This window comes from Zonotrichia leucophrys, chromosome 12 (genome assembly GCF_028769735.1).
Source record: "Zonotrichia leucophrys gambelii isolate GWCS_2022_RI chromosome 12, RI_Zleu_2.0, whole genome shotgun sequence".
In the NCBI taxonomy this organism is placed as follows: Eukaryota; Metazoa; Chordata; class Aves; order Passeriformes; family Passerellidae; genus Zonotrichia; species Zonotrichia leucophrys.
In genome coordinates, this window is record NC_088182.1 from 3,952,794 (window position 1) to 3,970,172 (window position 17,379).

Consider the following 17,379-nt stretch of genomic DNA (forward strand, 5'->3'; position numbering starts at 1 on the left):
TGGCTGTGGTGCATGGGACTCTGACACTGTCCATACTGTTTCCCTTGTATCCCTCCCTCCATGGTGGTAATTGCAGCTACCACCCACGGGATCTTCGTTGTTGTAAACTCTGTGTAGGTCAGCACTCCTGGGAGTGACTGAAGAAGCTCCTCTAGGTTCATACCTTTACCAAAGGTCTTACAGTAAGAGGAGAAGAAATAAATCCTCTGCTAAATCCATGTCTGTTAAGAGGAGGAAGGGATGGCAGTAGCCTTTGCTGGTGGCCAGGTCATACAAATAGGTGCATGCAACCCTCATGCCGTCCATGACCAGGGGAGGGGCGGAAGTAGTGGTGTTTGTTGTGTTGACATGAAGAGGCTGCAGCCCCAACAAGGACTTCTCCTGCTGCTCACAAGGCTTGTGGCTCAAGCCAGATGTTTTGCTGAAGCAACTTGACGAATAGCTGGACGCATCAATAGTGGGAGATTAGCATCTCTGTAATTTAAAGTATTTTACTCCCTCCTCTCCCCCGAGTATCCTGATGTTCAAGGCTGCCAGAAAGTGCCTGTAATCTTGCCTTTTAAGTCAAAAGTGTAGGAGAAGGACTGTTTTAGGTGTCTCTAGGTGCCCAGTTTGCTGTATGGTGCAGAACCGTGGGTACATCACATTGCTGAGGCTGTTCCATATGCAGATATTATGCCTGTTTTGTGAGTAAGTGTCTGTGGAGCTGCTTGAACACAGATTCCTATTACTGCTTGTGGGAGTCGGAATTTTGTACTCTTGTCTTCCAAACCGTGTTCCATCCAGCAAGCCCTTAAAGTCTTGTGAGACCATCACCTTTGCATATTTTGTCTGAAAAGTCTTCGCGCGCAGTTCCGCGTGCCAGAAGCCGCATACTATGTTTTCCTAAAAATTACGTTCGGGTTGCCAAAAAAATTGGTGGGAACTTGCAATTTCCGAGTTACAAGTTCACACGCCAACTGCGAAAGGAGAAAAGCCGACGTGCGAGGTTTTGCAGAAGCCTGACTGTCTCCCTTCCGGCTGAGCTCTAATCTGTGCTCCCACCGGTGTCGTGTGTGCCGACAGCCGGAGCAGGCACCGGGGCTGGCGGCTCCCTTCCAGCGTGTGGGCAGCCCGAGCGGCACAGGCAAGCAGGAAGGGAAGGAGAAAAAGGAGACCGAGCTGCAGACTCAGACTTGAGAAGTAATTTCAAGCCATGCCTTGGCGGATGGGAAATTGGGTTAGCGTGGTCTTTGGAAAAACGCAGGTTGGGCAATGAGAAAGGAGCGGATCGCCAGCGGAGCAGGTGGTCGTTTACAAAACAATCCGTCTTTTTACGTATTTAGTAAGTCTTGAAGTAACGGCTGGAAGAGATCCGTTTGTTGCTGCCCATGCTCCCCTCCCAATTATTGAAAATAGCTTTTGCACATCCTGATTTTGTGTGCTGAAATATTTTGGAGTTTAACTTTGTTATTTCATTTTTTAAAGTCTTCAGTGGTTGCATGTTTGACAAGGCTTTGTTATGCTAGATGTTATGTTATGATCTGGCACACAGAGCATTAATTCCTTTATCAGCTCTGTTTCCTTTACAGTTGTTCATTTAATTGAGCTCCTCTGTGTATTTTGCAAAACAAGATGCATTCATTATAACTTGCAGACCTCAGATAGTATTGTAACATGCTTCAGAAAAATAGCACTTTTGTAGATAGTTGTGGAAGTTGGGTGTTTGGTTTATTTTTCAGATGATGGGAGGAAGCAGTAGCAGAATTCTTGCATGCATAATCAGTCAGAACTTTCCAGAAGCTCTTTATTCAAGTTATTTTCTTTTAAAGCTGTGTTTACTCTAAGAATTCGGCTGAGGCAGTTGAAATATGTGGCTGCAGTGGGGAACAAAATACACTGTATGTTTTGTTACTCTCCTTGTTCTGCTTTGACTTGTGCAAACAGTTTTAATCCAAAGGAAGAGATCATACGGTCTGTGACTGCGGTATCGTACAATCCCGTTTAGGGTGCAAATTACCCTCTTATGGTACATCCTGACATTGAATAGTCTTGTCTGGAATAGGCTGTAAATAGAGTGTATCCTCCTCTTTCACAAGCCCTTGGAGCAGGAAGCCACATGCCTTAGCTCTACAGTGTTCAGGAGCCAGCACATCTGTGGGACCATGCACCTGCATGCGGCTGGAGATGTTCAGACAGTGTCTTCAGTGCAGAATTTGAACATTAAACACTCATTTCTGGTTGCAGACGGCCTCCACATGCTGCCAGGGGTTCAGCACCAGAAAGGCCATTTCCTGGAGCATGGAGCTTGGCAGAGATTGTGAAGGACCTTCCCAGTCCAGGGTTGAACAGCTGGTTCTGGACAGGTCATGGGGCCACAGTGCTGTCTGTTGGGAGGCTTTCTGTTGCATGGGCATCGTGCATAAGAAAGGTATGGGCGGCCACAGGAGTGCTCAGGATTGTTCAGTGTTACTGGCCAAGGCAAGCTGGAGAGGCTCATGTGGTGTCCTGCAAATCCTCTGTGCTGCTGCCTCTCCCTCTCCCAGCCATGGCTGATGGTGGATTGGAGGTGGGCACAGCTCCTTTGCCATGGGTGAATGCAGAAGGGGGATTAAGAACTTGGTTTCTTGCATCCTGACTCAAAAGTAGGCATATGCGCTTTCTTGGGGGAGTTAGAAACAAATTGGTTTCGACAGAGCTTTTTTAGGGAGTTTTCTCAGGCACAGGATGAAATTTTGAGGTGAAAAAAAATCATGCTTCTTTTCCCGCTTCTCCATTGGGCCAGTGTGGAGAGGACCAACTGTATTTTTGGGTGCTTGGGATCCATGTGTGTGGCTGTTGAGGAACATGTGCTGCATGTACACATCTCCTGCACAGAAATGTGATAGGTGGAATCCTTGCCCTGGACCGAGACTGGAGCTATTCCTGGGAAAGAAAACATCAAGAAAAAGCTGGGGATGAAGGCACCTCTTCTGTCCTGCTTACTCTATTCTGGCTGATGTGAACTGGCGTGCTGGGTGCTTGGATAATGCGTGTGTGTGTTTGTGTGTTAGCTTACACACCAGTGTGCACAGACACATTTGGTTTCCCTGATGCATTGTGCTGTCCTTGCTGTAATCTGAGAACCACAGCCCTTGGACAGGGCAAGGCAGAGAGTCCATCTGTGTTTCCACAAAAGCTTAGCTAAGTGCATTTTTTTATATTGTGTTATGGGCCTGATTCTTGTGGGGGGTTAGATGCTCTCCGTTGTGGATGCCCAGTGTTTTTGCAAGTCACTCTGCTCAGAAGTTGGTGGTTACAGGGCTTTTTTTAAGGGGAAAAAACATTTTTCCATTTATTTCTCCATAGACTGAAACCGCTAAAGAGCCCTTGCTTAGTTTTCCACACACAAGGCGCACACTGATGGGAGCATGAGAGGGACTGCAGGTCTCGGAAGCCTGGAAGTGTGTGAAAACAAGGAGTCCTAATGAAAAGGGTTTTGCAATTTAATTGTAGTGGGTGTGCCTTTGTTTGTGCAAAGAAATGAAAGTGCTGGAGGCCGAAGTGCTTTCTTTATGCTCAGAATAGGGAGCAGTACAAACTTCCCTGGCCAGTTCTGCCAAGGTGCCTGAGACCTGCAAGTCCCTGCAGAGCTTTGGCTCCCTGCTCACTGGGACCCCATCCCACAGACTTTGAGCCTTCAGCCATCCAGCCTCGCAGGGCTCAGCAGAAATACCATGTTTAGCATGAAGGACCTTTCTTGGGTTCCTGAGTGCCTTTCCTCTTGAAGTGTTTGTTCACCTCACAGATTCTCTGCATTTGGGAAGACCATCATGTCCTTTGCAGTGGTTTTGAGAGTCATGACTTTCCCTCGGGATGGATCTGCACATCTCCTTGTAGCCAGGGTTCTGCTTGTTCCTCCTGCCCACTGCCTTGTTAACCCCTTTGGAGCAGTCCATGAATCCCAGTCTGGTGCCAGGGGGCCAAATGCCCTGCTCCCCTCTGCATCAGCCTCCTGAGCTGCCCCGGGCCCCACAGCAACACGATCCATTTTAAATAGATGCTGTTTGCAGCATCTTGGACTTGCTGTGCGAGGATGAGAAATGCTAACATAAATTCTTTAAATAACATCTAGTAGTGTTGAATGCACAGAATTATAAAACATTTTTATATTCTGAGACTCATTTGCATCTCCACATTAAAAACTGTGGTTTTCTTCTCAGGGAATGGTTGCAAGATCTGATTTGTTTTGAAATCAAAGCTAAATTTGTGTTCTTGCTTTCCTCTTTGCCCTTCATTTGACAAATTTTTCTTGTTCTATAAATACAGAATTGTAAACAAGGGCTAATCCTTAGCAACAACCTGGAAAGTTAACATTTCTCTCCAGCTCCTATTATAATTAATTCAGACACTATGAATATGATGTGATTTACACATAATATTCCTAAGGCCAGGAGGTACTAATATCTTGTTAGAGAACTGAGGAAAAGAACATGCTTTTGTGTGTGCCATATAACATAATTGCACTGCATTTTCTTTCATGAGAAGATGTTTAAAGATGCTTTTTACTTTGCATTTGAAAAATGAAAGGCTTCTGCTTGTGCATTTGGCTGAAATTGTCTTAAATGTGTTTTCCCTCCTGCAGCAGTCAACATTGTCAAAACATTTTGCAAAGTACATTTTAATAATATGGGTTAGGACCATCATTATATTAATTTAATTCTCTGTGTGGGTAAATTCGTAAGATGCTTCCACTTTGTTGTAAAAGTTTCTCACAGTAAACATCGTATGTTTTCCCTGTGCAAAAAAGGAAGGAGATAATATAGTCGACAAAAGGATAAAATGCTTTGTGTGAAAATTGTAAAAGTTTAGCTTGAACAGTCTTTCTCTCATGGTCCATCCTTGTATTTTATTTAATTTTCATTTAATTTTGTTTTGTTCTGTTTATATTTGTTCAGGGAGTGTTTTTGTAGTGTTAATCTATGTAAGCCACATGCAGTTGAAAACTGCAACTCCCAAAAGGCTGTGATTAAAACATTATGGATGTGGCAAACCACAAATGCAAAAGGAAGTTTACATTTAGATTTTCTATATAAAAAATATTATATTTGAGTTTTGTAATACCTTGGTATCGTGGTCAGCATTGCCATAAAAATTCTGTGTTATATGGAATGATACAATCTGTGAAGCATTTCCCATTATGTAGACACCATGTCTTTAAATTATAGCAATTTCTTAAGATTTTAAAGCAAAATGAGCTCTTAGAAGTGTGATTAATAGCAGGGAATGAGGCTAACACTGGGTCATCAGTGGCACTCCATTACAAAAAAGGTTGGACTAATAAAAGCATCCATCTATTTGACCAATAAAGCATTTGAATGATATGCTTATAGTTTTTATCATAGTGTAGTTACTTTGTACTGAATAAACTGTGATTTTACGTGCTGGAAAAGGAGCGTGGAGCAGGCAGCGCGGCTGAGGTGAGAGCAGTTGTCTCAAGTAGGGAAATATCAGGACTTTTATGTGAAGCTTGATGTTTTCAGAAGCCTTCAGGTTGCAGTGTCTAAATTTTTGAAGCTGCTGTGAAATATCTAAATCCCCCGTGACCCGTGCCTGCCTGCCCACAGTCATTCGGAGAGGCTGGCCCTCGCTGTCCTGCAGGGAGGGGAGAAAGGAGGGTATTGTGTGTAATCATTAATTCAGAGTTAAGTCCCCGGCAGCCCCAGACATCAGAAATACTCTGCTGCAGCACAGGAAATGGGGCAGCACTTCTGTTTTCCTGGTGTGCGGACGCCAACCCCGTCCTCGAGTCGCACCTTTCATCCTGCCTGCTATTATGCTGTCAACCTGATGTATTAAAAAATAGGCAGTTGCCTGAACAATACTGCATTTGGGTTTTATTTAAATACCTGTCTTATTAGTAGGTTGTACTGATTTCATGGTTTTGAACCTTTTTTTTCTTTTTTTTTTTCTTTTTTTTACTACAACAAAAGGCTAAACATTTTCTGAAAAAGAAAACCAAGGTTCTTGGCCAGCTGTGGATGTCCAGGATTGTGCTGTGAAAAAAAGTAACAAATATTCTAAAACTTGTAAAAAAATGATGAGGGGGGAGGCTTCTGGCCATCATGCTGTTTGCACATGAAATGGCAAGGGAGGGGAGATTAGTGCCAGGGCCAGCTGTGACCTTGGATGCTTCATAGATTTGAGACTGGGATGATTTTCCTCAGTGCTTGGCGGTGATGCTGGTGCTCATCAGAAGGTAGGGGTGAACCAGGGAGGGACAGTGGTGCAGCTGGGAGGAAAAAGGACCCATGGTATAGCCCACAACTACATCCACTAACCCCACCTGACTGGTGCAACATCCTAAAGGGCTTCTTGTACATAGGAGAGGGTGAAGAGACCCATGGAGGTCCCATGCAGGGATTGTGTCAGGGCAGGAATGTAACCCGGAGCCCTGGATTAACCTCTACCATTGGGACCATCCATCTTCTCTCCCTGTACTTCAGATCTTTCCCGAAATCCGTGTTCAGGATAGACAATTTAGAGAAACCTCCCTGGAGGAACTCTGCCATAGGAAATTTCATGAGTATTACAGGGATGAGAGATGGGGAAGAAAAGGCTTTCTGGAAGGTGGCAGACCCAGGGGATTTGGGTGTCCTGAGCACCTTGAGGACTGAAGTCCCAGAGCCTCGGGGCCAAGAGAGGGATGTTGGGTGGGGAGCAGTTGGGGGCAGTTGAGGTTTTGGTTGCTGAAAGACATCCAGGGGGCTTCTGGGTTAAAAAAGAGGAGCTAGGGAGATCTACAAAGATCAGAGAATGGTGATCAAGGGGGCTGACGGTGGGAAAGAGAAAGGAGGGAGAAGAGAGCTGAACCATGGCTTCATTGCTGCTGCACACCCCTGGCATGGCCATGGGTGTGTGTGTGAATGACTCGTGTCCATGGTCATGCTGGGCTGGTTGGGCTGTGTCGAAAGCTGTTGTTTTGCTTGTTTGTTCTAGGAGTGAAATGAAAATTTTGTACCCCACCTTTTGCAGTTGTTTTTCTGGGTTTTCAATTGTTTTTGTTTTTTTTTTTTTCTAATGCAAATGGATCTTTCACATCAGTGGTTTGGCCGGTAAATCTTGTTTTGTGAAACACTTTCAAGTGTTTTCAGCTCCTTTCTTTCCCCTTTATCAGAACAGATGCACAGCTCTGTATTTTCCCCTGCTGCCTGTTGTCTCGAGGTTGCACAGCAAGACTGCAAAGGCTTTTTTGTTTGTTGTTGTTGAAGGGGAGGAAAAAACCCTCAATCCACAGAAGAGTTAACAGGATTTCACTTGATGTGCTCGTTTATGCAATGAGTAATGCGAGGTTGGTAACAGCAAATTGTTGTTTATAAGCAAACATGGCACTGTGTAAACAAGACGGCCTGGTCCCCAACTGGTTTGATTTCATGGTGGTCAGCAGCTGATGCATGTAACGTACAACCTTTCTGCTTCTCGAAATGTCAGAAGAATGACTATTTGTTTGTCTTGAGTTCTTCCCAGCTGTTTACTCTGTAATGCATTTGCCTCAACCTTGATTCCCTAAGAGTGGCCCCTTTCTCCTCCCTACTCTGTTTACATTAGTCCTGCCCCGAGTGTCACCTATGAAATCTGTTGATTATTCCACCTGGTTAATGTTAAATTGCTCTTGCAAGATGATGTGTTTGTTCATAAACACAAATGCTGGGCCCCTTGTTTACTGTACCCATGGCAGCAATCAGTTATTAAACAAATATTGCTTTGTTTGCGGGTGTGAGCAGCAGTTTATCCTGCAAGGTCTGGAAAAAAACCTTTAAATGCTGGGATTTTGATAAAGGAGAAAAAGGGGAGCTTGTCCCTGGAATGTGGCTGAAACTCACTTTGGTTTGCTTTGCTTATCTTTAACTTGGGTGAAGGGGCTAGAAAGATTAGCAAGTTGTTTGGTTTTTCCAAGAGATTTCCTTAGTGTAATGATATCTATCCAGTTGTTTGCTTTTTTCAGAAGGGAGAGAGCACTCCAGCAAGACGACTAGCACAGCGGTAGACGGCTGATGGCTAGAAAATCCTGCATGGAGCAAACAAGGAGGTAGAAGGTCTAGGATAAAGGTGTAGGGCTATGAACCAGGTAATCACCCCAAAACTACGGCCTTGTGTTCTATGTCAGCATTTGGTCGGGGGCTTTTTGGTTTCTCTCTTCTCTCATATCGGATTTTAATTGATGCATGTGCCCTCGATGGGTTTGGAAAAGGCAAAGCTTTCAGCTTTACTTCTGAGGAGATCTGAGGAAAATCTGTTTTAGAAGCAGAGCTGTTTGAATGGAGAGAAAATACCAAATTTAAAAATGTGCTTTGTTGCTCCTCCTCCTGTGTGTGAGATGACGGAGCTGCTTTTCTTCTTTTTATAACTGGAAAAGTGCGTTTGCATCTGCTAATTTCTCTGTGCTGCCTGTTTGTTCTTTGGTTTCTGGGAGTCCTAATTAGAGAGAACCATCCTGGTAGTTGTTGCTTTTGGGTTGTTTTGAAAATGAGCAAGAAAAACTTGCTCACACCATCTTTGTTTTTCAAAATTACTGTTTGTTATTGTTTCTGAGTGGGGCTTGGATTTCAAATGCCAGGCAGGACCTGTTAGCAGTAACAGTAAATGGCTAGGGCTTTTCACACAAAGGGAGTAAACCCTCTCTGAGTGACCTTGAGAAAGAAACATTAACTCTTTTTGTCTGAATGTGTTGCCTATTCCTGTATATCTGAATTAATTTGTTAAAATGTGAAGGAGTTTTCTGTTTCTTTATATGTGAATTCATTTATTAAGATACCTTGGATACACATTCATAGAAAGCATAAAATGAAATAAATGTCCTCTTCATCTCTTGGAAAAGAAAGCAAAAAATATACTTAAAAATATATCCCCTGTATTCCCTAGTTTGCATCAGTGATCCAAACATACTGCTTGTTTGGGCTGCTGGAGCAGTGTCAGGGCTGGAGGGGAGCTGGAGGTACCTGAAGTGTGTAAGTGGACAAGCTGGTCATTAATTGACTCGTGTTACTGCCATGAATCAAACCTTTGCTACCTTGAACAAAGTGAAAATGCCATTGTGCAGAATTGTTAGAGTTGCACCTGGCTTTGAGGTGGTTTTTGACTTCTGGAGGCTGCTAGAGAGTTTAGATATGCTTTAATGGAGATGTGCATGGAGGGTGGGAGTCTAATTCATCTACAGCCAGCACTTGGTACGAGGTTTCATGTTATCTTGTTGGAGCAGTGCTGCTGCTGTCTGGCACAAACTGACTGTATTTACTAAATGCAACTTTGGTCTTTTATTTGGTTGAACAGTCACCTGTTTTTCTGTGAGGCAGACTGCAAGAGTTTGTGATGCAAGCTCAGAGCAGCGTGCATGCAAACAAATAAGTGCTGGCTGTGAGAGCAGCCCTGCAGTTTCTGTTCCTGTTGTGCACGGAGCAGCAGGGAGCCCCACAGTGCTGTGATGCCTGGGCTGGGATGAGCAGGTGGGTACCTCCCCGGGGACACCGACCACGGGGACAGCACCCAGGGCACTCTGCACCTCACCTTCCTTCTGGAGGAGTCACTCTGGTGCCACAGTGCTCCTGTCCATGTGGTAGCAGTCATGGATTCGCCTGGTGCAGTGAACTATGGCTTCTGGTTTGCCTTGGGGTTTTTTTTGGCCACTCGCCATTCCTTTTCTTCCAAATAAACTGATCCCGGTGATGGTAAGGATGATTTCTGTCAAGCTCACAGCTGAAAGACAGCTCTCCCCAAGAGAGAGGAAGGAACCTCACTCTGTCGATGATGGTATGTAAATGATTACATCATATTTGCCAGTCACTTGGAAGTGGCCCAGCTCTAGAGCTTTTATGCATCTATGGCATGAGCTTCATGCTGAATATGGATTTAATAGCTGTCAAGCTGAGAGGCATAGATTGAGATGGAGCTGGCTTTGCAAAAGGGGTGTATTTATCCAAGGTGAGACTGGGAGTAACTTCTGTGTGCATGTGTGAAATGAAGGGAGAATGCAAAAATCTAATTTGAGGAAGTTGGATTGTTCATTGTCTGTTTAATGCTTTGGGTGTTACCTCATGGAAGGGAGTGAGACCTTTTGTGAGACCTTCACAGCTTGGTATGTTTTAGTGCCCTGGTTTTTCATGGGGACCAGCTCCAGCTCTTTTGAATAGAGCAAATGGCAAACTTCTGAATGTCTGTTTCAATTCATTCTTCTTGGATTTGCTCCATCTCTGTTCTTACTGATTGTGGTCAGCAACACCCTCAGCAGATGAGACTTCCTGAGGGGTAACTGCACTGACTGGTTCTCTGACAACTTGTTTGACCATGATTTCACAAAAAGTCAGTGTGGCACAAGTGGGATTAGGCTCCTGATTCCCTTTCCCTTCTGCTCACCACAGCAGTCTGAAATTTCAGCTCCTGCAGAGCATCAGTCAGCCTGAGCTGCCTCCAGAGGATTTCAGGTGCTGTGGCCCTGATGATAATGCACTGCTGCTGGAAAGAAGGGATCCAGGCAGTGTGGGCCACACACCCAACAGTGAAAGAGGTCGTGCCATTGCATATAGTCAAATAAGTTTAAAATTGTGGCAGTCTGCTTCTAGACAGGAGCTGCCATTCAGGAGATTTGAGGGTGGCAGGAGGACATAAAGGACATAAAGACCTGGCAAAAAGCCAGGTTGGTGACCATCGTGGCCGACAAGGAGGAGGTTGGGCAACCTGTGTTCTTCTGTTGGCCATGGTGTTTGTTGTACTTCACCACTTTTTGAAAGCCTGGGCTTTTCATTCGCTAATTTAGATATAGCTTCATGTTTTCCTGCTCCTTGCTTTTACTTTTGTCTCCTTTCTATGGCTCTGCATCACTAAGTAGCTCTCCCCCAGCGTCAGCAGGGCAGGGAGGTGAGCCGCCCTGTATAAACCAGGTGCCAGGGCCATGCCCACAGGGATGCTCCAGGAGCTGTGTGAGTTGTTTCCCTTCCTGGGGTGGCCAGCACATCACCTCTGCCATGTGCTCAAGTTCCACTGGCCCAAGGCTTGGGATGAGTCCAGCCGAGGTGAGAGCATCAGGAGGCAGAGCCAAGGATGTGCTGAGGGTAATCCCATTTCTTCTGGACCCTTTATTTCCTAAGCACTAAATGAAATTTCAGATTTTAGATATGTCTAGACATATACAGTGCACGATAAAGTTGATAATACATTAATCATTTTTAACAACAGGTAATATGCATAATTTATGGTGTTACAGTGCTATCTTTTTTGATATTTATGATGGATAATGCTCAGTTTTTGCCCTCATATTACTGCTTTAAATTATACCACAAGAAAATTAATGAGAAAGTAGATTTATGGCTTTCATTTGTTTGTCAATTCGGAAATTAATTGGGTGTTAATTTTAGCCGTCCCTCATCAGACCAGGTCTTTAGTATGTGTGCATTACTTTGCATTCATTGAAGCCTACCTCCCATTTACTGTGGGTCACTAGCTTTGCATACATTAAAATAGCCCTCAGGCTCATTCTCTTGATTACTTTTTGAACTGCCATGCATTAGAAAATTTACGCCTTTCTGTTATAATTATGAAAATTCTCTATTGGAAGATGGTGCTTGCATAACAGCAAGTGTACAGTCTTGCTCGGCGATGTAAGATCATATAGCAAATCCCAATACGTTTTTGTTCTAATCCTAGAAAATAGCACTCTCGACAATCTTTGTTGTGCGAGTTTCATCCTTTGAAATTTCAAGGATCCATTTTAATGCATTGAATTACCTCTTTAAGCTGAGGAAATATCAAAGGATTTCACCTCGTCGCTGTCTCTTTGTTTCCTCTTTCCACACATCCCGTGCGCGTTCCTTCCCTTGCCTTGCTCCAGGTTTGCCTCTCCTCCTCCAAACCCCGCTGTCAGACGTGACTCAGCATCACTTTTTAGGACAGCGAAGCCTGATTTGCTCTGTTTGCTACTATTTTGGTTGATTCCTAAAGATGATCCTTAATTGCACTTTGAATCCCCTTCTCCTTTCTCCTACTCCTGCACAATTCAGCAACCACCAGTAGTGTGTAGGCGAGTGGCCTTCGAAGGGGTAAGCATGAAGTTTTATCCAAAAAGTACCCTAATGTACTGACAGTTGATCTATAGTTAGTTAGTACATAATTATACCTAAAATACACCCTGTCAGCAGGATAAATGACGGCTACTGAAAACTCTAAAAGCATGACGGGTGTTCACCCATCTGCAATGACGAGAGCGGAGGGGTTTGTAAGTTGAGAAAGGCTGGTGAGTTCAGCATGATCTGATTTAGTTAAATCATGCCATATGTTGGGATAGCTCTCTCTAATAGTCGTGCTAACCACAAACACAGGCAAAGAGAAGTCATCTGGTCCACCTGGCTAGTTTGGACTTCCCTCCCCGGCGTTATTTCTGCACTTAGCATGGTGGCAGCCCTTGAGCTGCTCATGTGAAGCTGGCTGATTCACAGTTAATTGTGACATGGTGTAATTTAGTAAATGAGCAGCTGAACATCTGTACGCCTTCCCCCACGGCACATCAAGCTTTACCTTACACAAGGCTTTTAATTTCCACTAGTGAATCCTTTTTCTTTCGCTGAACTCATGGATGGCGGGATGGTGCTGCTGGCTGCCTCGCCAGCCTAGGCACAGGGTGTCAGCTGGAGGAGATGGGTGTTCTGGCATCAGCTGGGGGACATCAAAACATGTTCCTGGAAAAATTCACTACTGGTGGTGGGATGTGGAGCCTGAGGTGCATTCCCTGGCAGGGCATTTGCTCCAAAGGTACCAGGACTAAAAGAGACCACCTGTGAGTGGGGCAGGGGTCTCCTGGGAAAGCTGTTGGGTCCTCATTCAGATCCCAGCAGTGCCAGGCTGGTGCTGCAGGGTGTTTGTCCCTGTGCTGTGGAGAGGCAGCAGCTTTGCTCCTGCTCTCTGTGTTCCCTTGCTGGTCGCACTCCGGAGCGCGTTTCGTTTTCAAGAGGTAAAATCCTGTCTTTGCGGCGTTACGTCGTTGTGGAATTCTTCCAGACCGCGTTTGGGGTTTTTTGTTTTGTTTTGTTTTTAATAATTACATGGATAAATGCTCTAAAATTATTCCTGAGCTGGTTTTGGGGAGCTGCTTGTGACTGCTAGGTAGAACTTTTATTTATAAACCATGCACGTATGGATAGAATGCCTGCTGGAGAATTTCGGGCTAGATCGTGTGATTTGATCACTCACTTAAAACTGATTTTAGCATTGACTCTTCTGCCTATAAAAGTAGAAATACATTTTATAAATCTGTGTTGTGTTTAATTTACATGTCCTTTCATGGCCGGGCCAAGTTCTTTAAGGGCATTTATTCTGCTTCATATAAATAATTGATCAGCCAAGTTAATTTACTTCTGCCTGACTTGGTCAACCTTAATTAACTGCCCTAAAATAAAGACTGAACTTTTTGTTAGCTTAAAATCTTTCAGAAGTGTGGAAAAGGAGGGTGGTATTATGACAATATTTTTGCTGTAGCACTGGTCCCAGGGGATAGAAATGCCTGATGATCTTTATGTGCATATGTATTTGTAAACACCTCCAAGTACTAACATCTGAAATATAATCATGGACCTTGAAGAAACTCTGAAACACATGGGCTACATTGTGAATCTGTAGTCCATGTTAAGTCTGGAAGATTATTTAAACAGGGATTTTAAGTCCAGAAGACCCCAGGGATTTTTTTTTTTAAGGTGATGATATGCTTAAAGATATAGATTGGTACTTATTGAGGAATCTTAAAAATGCCTCACCAGATGCCTCCGTGTATGGTGAAGCATCTAGAGACATCTGAATATCAGTCCCTTAGTCTTTCAGACCTGGAGTGGGTCCTTATTCTGACAGGTGCTTCAGTCAGTAAATCCTCCCTCATGCTGACATTAAACAATGCTGCTTAGTCTTCAGAAACTATACTGGTAGCAGAATTGCAGCAGTGGCACACTTCAGCGCCCACCTCCTGCCTACTAATCTCCATGCTTAACCTTGCTCATCTTAATAGGCCAGTGGAGCTGAGATGTGTATCAGCAGCATCTGCTCTTGGCGCTGTTATGGACTTTATGGACGCATTTTTTATGCATTAGCAAAGAACTTTTTCAGAATTAGGATTCCTTTAGGTTCTTTTTTTTTTACCTCAAAACATTGACACTAGAGTCATCGGAAAGATTATTTTGATTCAGGCATAGTTCACATCTGACCTGTGTTTTCTCAATTTTGATCATGTCCTTAAAAAATTTGCTGTCCCCTGCTTTTCTCCAGGTAATTTGGAAGATGATTACCTGTTGTCCTCCTGTTGACAGAGTGCCTTCTTTAGATTTTGCTTCGCTGAAATTTTGCTCCATTACCTTGAACAGAACATATTCACCAAAGAGATGGACCCAGCTGTAGGGCTTTGACTTTGTGTTTGACTGTGCATCAAAGCTAGAAAAAGTTCTGTGCAGGTTAAAATGGGAATCTGAAGAAACTGATCACTCTTCTGAAATGTTTAAACCAAGCCTACATTAAGTCAGAACAGTTCTTTTATTATGTGCTCCTTGATTTCAGGATAAAGTTTCACAAGCTGTTGTTGGTACTGCAGCCTGCCTTTGGTCCCTTCATAGGGGAAAAAGATCTTGTGTCACCTTTAATAATTCAGAGTCATTCTGTATCCCTCATAACATGAAATGTCATAGAATTTTTCTATATATAGAAAAAATAAAAATACTTACACTGGTAATAACTCACATATTTTAAGCGCTAAAAATGCATTTTTCTTTACAGAATTGATAAGAGAATCATTCTGCTTTCTAGAACACATGAGATAGACATGGGCTCTTCTGCCATTAAATTTCTTAAGTCAGAACCAGGTTTCCTGCCTGTCATGGAAGTAGTTGTAGAGTATTATTATTTCTTATAATAAATCATTATGCATAGCAGCTTCTCCAGCACTGTGTTGGTCGTATTCAGGCCAGGATCATGGTTTCTGATACTTCACCTGGAGTTTCAGTTCAGTTCCCACAGAACCTAATTATGTTGCATAAAGTCAACCTTGCTTTGCATTTTTCTTACACAATTTTGAATGACAAACTTCAGTAATAGGCTCCTGTAAGTTCATCTTCTCTGTGCTGGGAAGAGACAATTATCTCAGCCATCCTCGGTGTGCGATCACCTCAGCTCATTTAGGTGTGCTCAAAAAGACAAATAATAATCATTCTTGCAGAAAGCTCTCACAGGTTGATTTTTCATGACATGACACTTAATGATCAAACCAAACTGTGATTATTCATGTCAACTCACATTTGACTTCAGTGATGAAATAAACAGTTTTATCTTTTTTTCCCCTTGAAATACCAGTTTTCTATCGGAGGTATTTTAACAAAGTGCTTTTGTTTTGTACAGGCATCTAGTTGAAGGTATATAGAAGTTGACTGCTTGTAAATTGGTGAGGTTAAAAAAAAATGCCTAAAGATGTTCACTTATGGTTTTAAAATAATTTTTTGAAAGTTTAAACATGGTGCCTTAGCAAACTCTCTTTCCAGCTTCATTTCTTTGGTAGCTGCTGCCAGTTCTGTTGGGATCTGTAGGGTGGTCTCAACCAGTGGAGGGGCCATGGTCCCTGTGCAGTTGAGCTGGTAACTGGCTGGGGTTCTTCAAAAGGTAAAACAGAGCATGAAATTTGTCATGGAAAAGGTTCTCAAGAACTATGATCTTTTTCTAACCAAATACAATAAATAATCCATCTTTTTCTTAGTCCTATAGGTTAGAAAAATTGTTGCAATTTCTACTGTTTTTTCTTTCCAGGACCATTTTGCAGTCCTAGAGACAATAAATAATTTCTTGACCAGTTTGGTTGTGAATTATTTTCTGTGTCCCGGAGATATTTCGCTCAGAAGGGCAAGCCAACAAATCGTGATCAGGCAGTGATGGATCTGCTCCTCAGTGGTGCACATTCTTATTGCTGCTGTCAGAGCTTTGCTTGGTGCTTCCTCTGACCCTACTGCTTATTTATCCAGGTTCTCACTTCCCATTTGTTGTATCAGAAGTTCTGGAAAATGAGATGTATTTCTTTGCTGTTCTGGCACATGGGTTTTAGCATCTCTTTCCACCACAGTGGCTGCTGGAGGCACCTTCCACCAATTCTTGAGTGTGTCCTTCCTCCATCAGCTTCAGTCTATGATGTGGGGACATGCCACCCACAATTACTGTCATGCTCCAAAACAGTCATAGGCATGAGTTCAACCCTCTAACCCAATTTTTCCTGGTGGTCATTGTTGTCTTCATCTGCTTCTGGGGTAAACTAATGTAGTGCTCCATTTTCTCCAGCTGAGACCTGACTCCAAATTTGGGTGGAAGCAGAAAAAAATTACATCAGTTTTTGCTTTTTGATTTGTCATGGGGTAAAAGAGGTAAATCCTTTTTTAGCAGTATATAAAATCCTTTTTTAGCATATAAAAATTGCCTGGTATATCCTTGAGTGACTTGAGAGCTGTCTGTAGATTCTCACTCCTGTGTCTTCTTCCAAAGCAACCTGTGCCATGCAGGCACTGCCTGGTGTGTAATCCAGCCTTGCCTGATAGATGTAAACACTTATTTAGACCTTATCATGCTTATGGGCTTTCCTTACAGTGCTGAAAATGAAAAACACACCATACTTGGTGTGTATCAGAGCAGGATCATGTTAAAATCCAAGAGCATTTCCTAGTGGTGTTGGGAAAGCTGTAGGTTTGTTTAGATCTCTGGAGCTTTTACAGAGGAGTTGACAGAAGCTTTATAATGAGTCTCCAAGCCCTTTTGTCCCCTGGCATAATTTGAAGATTTAACAAAACAGATTGAAAGAAGTTTCCATAGGCCAGCTGAAATTTATTTAAATGCAATCAGAATGTTTGAATCTGTCCTGCTACCATCCATGTGCTTGGTTTACTGAATTCAAACGGGTTCTTCCTTGAAGATAAAACATCTTCTTTCAGAGGTGAAGTAGCCTGCACTGGGGCATTTGGCTCCCATGTCCATGTGGTTAGTGTGGGGCTGGCAGCAAGCTTGGGACACACAGCTTGGCTTTCCATACCCCATCTCCCCTGGGTGAGGGTGGAGGAGGGATGGGCTGGTGGAAGCCAGACAGGTTAATGGTATTTAAATCCTGGAAGCTGAGGCTTAGCAGGTGGAAATACTTTTAAAACAAGTCATCATAATATCTCTGAGTTAGAGCTTTGCAGCTGAAAACTGGCATATGTGCTTTGTGTGGGGAGTCTTGTGCACCAATGCTGATGTTTGCTCCTGAGCATGTGTAAATCCCAGGGGTGCTGGGGTGAGGAGGTGGGTACTCATCCTCATCCTCATCCTCATCCTCATTGAAGGCCTGTGACCCATTGATACTCTTGGTGAGCTCAGAGTGTGAAGCACCCA

At 43.5% G+C, this 17,379-nt stretch overlaps 1 protein-coding gene across 11 annotated transcripts in view; it reads left to right on the top strand.

The window, feature by feature from the left end:
- Positions 1-17,379, top strand: part of FOXP1 (forkhead box P1) — a 371,464-nt gene that overhangs the window by 194,446 nt on the left and 159,639 nt on the right. The gene's annotated exons all lie outside the window — the stretch shown is intronic.